The sequence below is a fragment of the Triticum dicoccoides genome, chromosome 6B (assembly GCF_002162155.2).
Source record: "Triticum dicoccoides isolate Atlit2015 ecotype Zavitan chromosome 6B, WEW_v2.0, whole genome shotgun sequence".
Classification (NCBI taxonomy): Eukaryota; Viridiplantae; Streptophyta; class Magnoliopsida; order Poales; family Poaceae; genus Triticum; species Triticum dicoccoides.
Genome location: NC_041391.1, coordinates 241,843,743 through 241,850,954, shown reverse-complemented (window position 1 = coordinate 241,850,954; position 7,212 = coordinate 241,843,743).

The window sequence follows — 7,212 nt, the reverse complement described above, 5'->3', positions numbered from 1 at the left end:
GGAGCCCCTCGTCCCGGATCCGTTCCTCCTTGCATCGCCGCCGTCCTCCGTTTGCCGGAGCACCGGCCACGGCGGCCGCCGTTGACCTGCCTCCCCGATCCAGGCGGGATCGGGAGGAGGACGGCCCTGCTCGCGCCGTCGTGGGCCCCCGCAAGCCGGCCCATCTCTAGCGACCGGCCCAGCCGGCCTCCTCCAGCAGCGGCCCAGCCCAGCTTCACCCCGGCCTTCTTCCTCTTCATGGGCCGAGCCCAGGGTGATCAGCCCCCCTAATCCCTGCTCTGGGCGCCTCGTAGTTATTCGACGCTCACCCGTTTTTTTTTTCTGTAAATCCACTAAGTCCCGAAAATCTTGCATTATCATGCCATGTTCATCGCATCGTATCTCTGCATCCATAGCTCCGTTTCGTGCGTGTAATATGTCAAATTGTTCGCCTCGACGAGTGCTTCATTTCATTACATTGCATCATTTTCATTTGAGCTCATCTTTATGCCCGAAATGCTGTTAGAAGAGTGCATGTTGCTATTAATCTGCTGAAATTGTTATAACATGCTCATTTCTCATTTTTGCTATGTTTGATGTGTGCACCCTATGAGGTTAATGTCTACATGTGTTTTGATCTATGATATGCCATCTTTCCAGGGGTGTTAACCATGTATTTTTGTGAGTTGTGTGCTGAGTGTATCAAGCTTGCTAAGTATGGTACTTGTTGTTGCTGTTTTGCTAGGCAGATTCTGTTATATTTTGTTGCTATGTAAACATGTTGCTACTAATCATTCTATGCATAATCTGGAGATGCTCTATAAACATGTTTTGATCTACATGTCATGCTCTATCCATACATGTCCCTGGTTGCATTTATAGCTTGCTGTAGATTGTTCATATCTTGCTCCAAAGTTGCTTGATAATGTTGCTATCAGCCTGTTAACATTAAGTTCACTTGTTCCCATGTGTTTTCCTAGTGATCCATGCACCCTATGACCTTTCTATTGCCATGCTTAGCTTCATAAACATGCCTTCTTACTGTTGGTTGCCTTGACATGCCATGTATTGCTCTGTGGTGAGTGGTTCAAGCTCACGAACATGCCTACTTATTGTTGTTCCTGCCATGTATGAATCTGTAATATAACTTGCCATGTTTACATGGGTGCCATCATATTTTCCGTGCCCTTTTGGCTCATGGTCAGTAAGGGACTTTTGATCTATGCAATTAGTAGATTCATGCCATGCCTTTGTTTGCCATGATATGTTCCTGTAACATGTTGTTTGATAGCTCTAAACATTGCAACCTGATGTTATTTCCTGATAAGTCTGAAACTGTTATTATTTGCATCTTACCATGTCATTTTGAGCATGTTCTAGTTGATTCTGGAGATAGCTCAGTGTTCATGTTTTGTTGTGCTTTACCTGTACTTCATGCTCATGCCTTTTGTTATTATGTTGGGGTGCTGTAGCTTATTGTTTTGATGCTTGCAATATGCCTAGTTGCTGTTATGGACAGATTGTTGCTATGACTTGTATAGTGTGTGTGTGTTGAACCGTTGCTCCGTTTTGAGTGTGCTCTATATGAAACTTGCTTGATTTTGCATGTAGTTTCATATTACCATGTTGCATCCTTGTTTTGAGGTGCTGTTGGATGTTTGTATGCATTTTGCATCAATGCCATGTTTAACTTGTTTTGCTCATATCTTCTAGCCCGTAGCTCCGAATCTAATGAACTTTATATGTAACTTGACTAGAATCTCGTGTAGATCATCTTGGTGCATCTTAACTTGCTGTTTAGCTACTTGAACATAAGGTTTATTCAGATCTGGACCAATTTCGAAATATGCATATGAGGACTTACCGGAATTGTTATATGTTGTTTCCGGCCTCATTTAAACTTGCCTTGATGTGTTGTTCTTGTTTGCATCATCTCTTGCCATGAGTAGCCTCATCTAGCTTTGTCATGCATCATGCTCGTTGTGCATCATGTCTTGTCTATGTGTGGTGTGTTTACCATGTTGTGTGCTTCTTCTCGATAGTTCCTGTTTCGTTGCGATCGTGAGGATTCGTTCGTCTACGCTTGGTTCGTCTTTGTGGCTTCCTCTTCTTCATGGACTCGATCTTCTTCCTTGCGGGATTTCAGGCAAGATGACCGTTACCGTGGATCTCACTACTATCATTGCTATGCTAGTTGCTTCGTTCTATCGCTATGCTGCGTTACCTATCTTTTGCTCTTCAAGCCTCCCAAATTGCCATGAACCTCTAACCTTTGACACCATTACTAGCAAACCGTTGCTTGGCTATGTTACCGCTTTGCTCAGCCCCTCTTATAGCGTTGCTAGTTGCAGGTGAAGTTGAAGATTTCTCCATGGTGGACAGGATTTTGGTTGGGATATCACAATATCTCTTATATTATTTAATGCATCTATATACTTGGTAAAGGGTGGAAGGCTCGGCCTTATGCCTGGTGTTTTGTTCCACTCTTGCCGCCCTAGTTTCCGTCACCGGTGTTATGTTCCCAGATTTTGCGTTCCTAACGCGGTCGGGTGATTTATGGGACCCCCTGACAGTTCGCTTTGAATAAAACTTGTCCAGCAAGGCCCAACCTTGGTTTTACCATTTGCCTCACCACCACCTACCTTTCCCTTGGGAGTAATTAACCCAAGGGTCATCTTTATTTTAGCCCCCCCGGGCCAATGCTTGTCTAAGTGTTGGTCCAAACTAGAGTACCGTGCGGGACCATCCCTTGGCAACTCGGGTTACGTCGGTACCTGTACGCTTAGCTTATCCGGTGTTGCCCTGAGAACGAGATATGTGCAGCTCCTATCGGGATGTCGGCGCATCGGGCGGTCTTGCTGGTCTTGTTTTACCATTGTCGAAATGTCTTGTAAACCGGGATTCCGAGACTGATCGGGTCTTCCTGGGAGAAGGTCTATTCCTTCGTTGATCGCGAGAGCTTGTCATGGGCTAAGTTGGGACACCCCTGCAGGGTATAAACTTTCGAGAGCCGTGCCCGCGGTTATGTGGCAGATGGGAATTTGTTAATGTCCGGTTGTAGATAACTTGACACCAGATCCGAAATAAAATGCATCAACCGCGTGTGTAGCCATGATGGTCTCTTCTCGGCGGAGTCCGGGAAGTGAACACGGTTTCTGTGTTATTTTTGACGTAAGTAGGTGTTCAGGATCACCTCTTGGTCATTGCTAGCTTCACGACCGTTCCGCTTGTTTCTCTTCTCGCTCTCATTTGCGTATGTTAGCCACCATATCATGCTTAGTCGCTGCTGCAACCTCACCACTTTACCCCTTCCTTTCCCATTAAGCTTTGCTAGTCTTGATACCCATGGTAATGGGATTGCTGAGTCCTCGTGGCTCACAGATTACTACAACAACAGTTGCAGGTACAGGTTATGCGATGATCATGACGTGAGAGTGATGTTTGCTTGTTTGGAGTTCTTCTTTTGCTTCTTCTTCGATCAAGGGATAGGTTCCAGGTCGGCAGCCTGGGCTAGCAGGGTGGATGTCGTTTGAGTTTCTGTTTGTGTTTCATCCGTAGTCGGATGATGCTCTTATGTATGATGATGTTGTATTCGTGTGGCATGGTATGCCTCTTGTATGTATCCCTATCTATTATGTAATGTTGATGTAATGATATCCACCTTGCAAAAGCGTCTTCAAGATGCGCTTCTATCCTTGGTGGGACCTTCGAGTTCCTTTAGGATAGGGTCGCATCTTGGGCGTGACAGACTGGGTCCGTAACCTGAGGATTATCCTCATTGCTGCACAGAAAAGTTACGTCCTGGAAGCACCGCTGGGTGCCAGGCCTACTGCTGATGCAACTGACGACGTTAAGAACGTCTGGCAGAGCAAAGCTGATGACTACTCTATAGTTCAGTGTGCCATGCTTTACGGCTTAGAACCGGGTCTTCAACGACATTTTGAACGTCATGGAGCATATGAGATGTTCCAGGAGTTGAAGTTAATATTTCAAGCAAATGCCCGGATTGAGAGATATGAAGTCTCCAATAAGTTCTACAGCTGCAAGATGGAGGAGAATAGTTCTGTCAGTGAGCATATACTCAAAATGTCTGGGTATAATAATCACTTGATTCAACTGGGAGTTAATCTTTCGGATGATAGCGTCATTGACAAAATTCTCCAATCACTGCCACCAAGCTACAAGAGCTTTGTGATGAACTATAATATGCAAGGGGTGAACAAGACTATTCCCGAGATCTTCGCAATGCTAAAAGCTGCGGAGGTAGAAATCAAGAAGGAGCATCAAGTGTTGATGGTCAACAAGACCACTAGTTTCAAGAAAAAGGGCAAAGGGAAGAAGAAGGGGAACTTCAAGAAGAACAGCAAGCAAGTTGCTGCTCAAGAGAAGAAACCCAAGTCTGGACCTAAGCCTGAAACTGAGTGCTTCTACTGCAAGCAGACTGGTCACTGGAAGCGGAACTTCCCCAAGTATTTGGCGGATAAGAAGGATGGCAAAGTGAACAAAGGTATATGTGCTATACATGTTATTGATGTGTACCTAACTAGAGCTCGTAGTAGCACCTGGGTATTTGATACTGGTTCTGTTGCTAATATTTGCAACTCGAAACAGGGACTACGGAATAAGCGAGCACTGGCCAAGGACGAGGTGACGATGCGCGTGGGAAACGGTTCCAAAGTCGATGTGATCACGGTCGGCACGCTACCTCTACATCTACCTTCGGGATTAGTTTTAGACCTGAATAATTGTTATTTGGTGCCACCGTTGAGCATGAACATTATATCTGGATCTTGTTTGATGCGAGACGGTTATTCATTTAAATTAGAGAATAATGGTTGTTCTATTTATATGAGTAATATCTTTTATGGTCATGCACCCTTGAAGAGTGGTCATTGAATCTCGATAGTAGTGATACACATATTCATAATGTTGAAGCCAAAAGATGCAGAGTTGATAATGATAGTGCAACTTATTTGTGGCACTGCCGTTTAGGTCATATCGGTGTAAAGCGCATGAAGAAACTCCATACTGATGGACTTTTGGAATCACTTGATTATGAATCACTTGGTACTTGCGACCCGTGCCTCATGGGCAAGATGACTAAAACACCGTTCTCCGGTACTATGGAGAGAGCAACAGATTTGTTGGAAATCATACATACAAATGTATGTGGTCCGATGAATGTTGAAGCTCGTGGCGGATATCGTTATTTTCTCACCTTCACAGATGATTTAAGCAGATATGGGTATACCTACTTAATGAAGCATAAGTCTGAAACATTTGAAAAGTTCAAAGAATTTCAGAGTGAAGTGGAAAATCATCGTAACAAGAAAATAAAGTTTCTACGATCTGATCGTGGAGGAGAATATTTGAGTTACAGTTTGGTTTACATTTGAAACAACGCGGAATAGTTTCGCAACTCACGCCACCTGGAACACCACAAAGAAATGGTGTGTCCGAACGTCGTAATCGTACTTTACTAGATATGGTGCGATCTATGATGTCTCTTACTGATTTACTGCTATCGTTTTGGGGTTATGCTTTAGAGACGGCTGCATTCACATTAAATAGGGCACCATCTAAATCCGTTGAGACGATGCCTTATGAACTGTGGTTTGGCAAGAAACCAAAGTTGTCGTTTCTTAAAGTTTGGGGCTGCGATGCTTATGTTAAGAAACTTCAACCAGATAAGCTCGAACCCAAATCGGAGAAATGTGTCTTCATAGGATACCAAAAAGAGACTGTTGGGTACACCTTCTATCACAGAGCCGAAGGCAAGACATTCATTGCTAAAAATGGATCCTTTCTAGAGAAGGAGTTTCTCTCGAAAGAAGTGAGTGGGAGGAAAGTAGAACTTGATGAGGTAACTGTACCTGCTCCCTTATTGGAAAGTAGTTCATCACAGAAATCAGTTCCTGTGATAAATACACCAATTAGTGAGGAAGCTAATGATATTGATCATGAAACTTCAGATCAAGTGTCTACTGAACCTCGTAGGTCTTCCAGAGTAAGATCCGCACCAGAGTGGTACGGTAATCCTATTCTGGAAGTCATGTTACTTGACCATGATGAACCTATGAACTATGAGGAAGCGATGATGAGCCCAGATTCCGCAAAATGGCTAGAGGCCATGAAATCTGAGATGGGATCCATGTATGAGAACAAAGTATGGACTTTGGTTGACTTGCCCGATGATCGGCAAGCCATTGAGAATAAATGGATCTTTAAGAAGAAGACTGACGCTGACGGTAATGTAACTGTCTATAAAGCTCGACTTGTTGCGAAAGGTTTTTGACAAGTTCAAGGGGTTGACTACGATGAGACTTTCTCACCCGTAGCGATGCTTAAGTCTGTTCGAATCATGTTAGCGATTGCCGCATTTTATGATTATGAAATTTGGCAGATGGATGTCAAAACTGCATTCCTGAATGGATTTCTGGAAGAAGAGTTGTATATGATGCAACTAGAAGGTTTTGTCGATCCTAAAGGAGCTAACAAAGTGTGCAAGCTCCAGCGATCAATCTATGGTCTGGTGCAAGCCTCTCGGAGTTGGAATAAACGCTTTGATAGTGTGATCAAAGCATATGGTTTTATACAGACTTTTGGAGAAGCCTGTATTTACAAGAAAGTGAGTGGGAGCTCTGTAGCATTTCTAATATTATATGTGGATGACATATTATTGATTGGAAATGATATAGAATTTCTGGATAGCATAAAAGGATACTTGAATAAAAGTTTTTCAATGAAAGACCTCGGTGAAGCTGCTTACATATTGGGCATTAAAATCTATAGAGATAGATCAAGACGCTTGATTGGACTTTCACAAAGCACGTACCTTGATAAAGTATTGAAAAGGTTCAATATGGATCAGGCAAAGAAAGGGTTCTTGCCTGTATTACAAGGTATAAAGTTGAGTCAGACTCAATGCCCGACCACTGCAGAAGATAAAGAGAAAATGAAAGGATTTCCCTATGCTTCAGCCATAGGCTCTATCATGTATGCAATGCTGTGTACCAGACCTGATGTATGCCTTGCTATTAGTTTGGCAGGGAGGTACCAAAGTAATCCAGGAGTGGGTCACTGGACAGCGGTCAAGAACATCCTGAAATACCTGAAAAGGACTAAGGATATGTTTCTCGTATATGGAGGTGACAAAGAGCTAGTCGTAAATGGTTACGTCGATGCAAGCTTTGACACTGATCCGGATGATTCTAAATTGCAAACCGGATACGT